Genomic DNA, 225 nt, shown 5'->3' on the forward strand with positions numbered 1-225 from the left:
ATCCCCGTGACCAGCGGACCGCCTGCAGGCAGGCCACCGAAGGCCGCCTGACTGCTGGGCTGGGGCAGCAAAAAACATAGAGCTGCCCTGGTAGGGGGGGTTGCGAGAATGGCGGCTGCTGGCCGGGCACCCAGCTCTGAAGGCAGCGCCACCGCCAGCAGCAGCGCAGAAGTGAGGGTGGCATGAGAAAGGGAGGGGGGGTCGTCACAGCCTGAAATATTTTCA

This window comes from Terrapene carolina, unplaced genomic scaffold, assembly GCF_002925995.2.
Source record: "Terrapene carolina triunguis isolate 2854851 unplaced genomic scaffold, T_m_triunguis-2.0 Scaffold397, whole genome shotgun sequence".
NCBI classification, from domain to species: domain Eukaryota; kingdom Metazoa; phylum Chordata; order Testudines; family Emydidae; genus Terrapene; species Terrapene triunguis.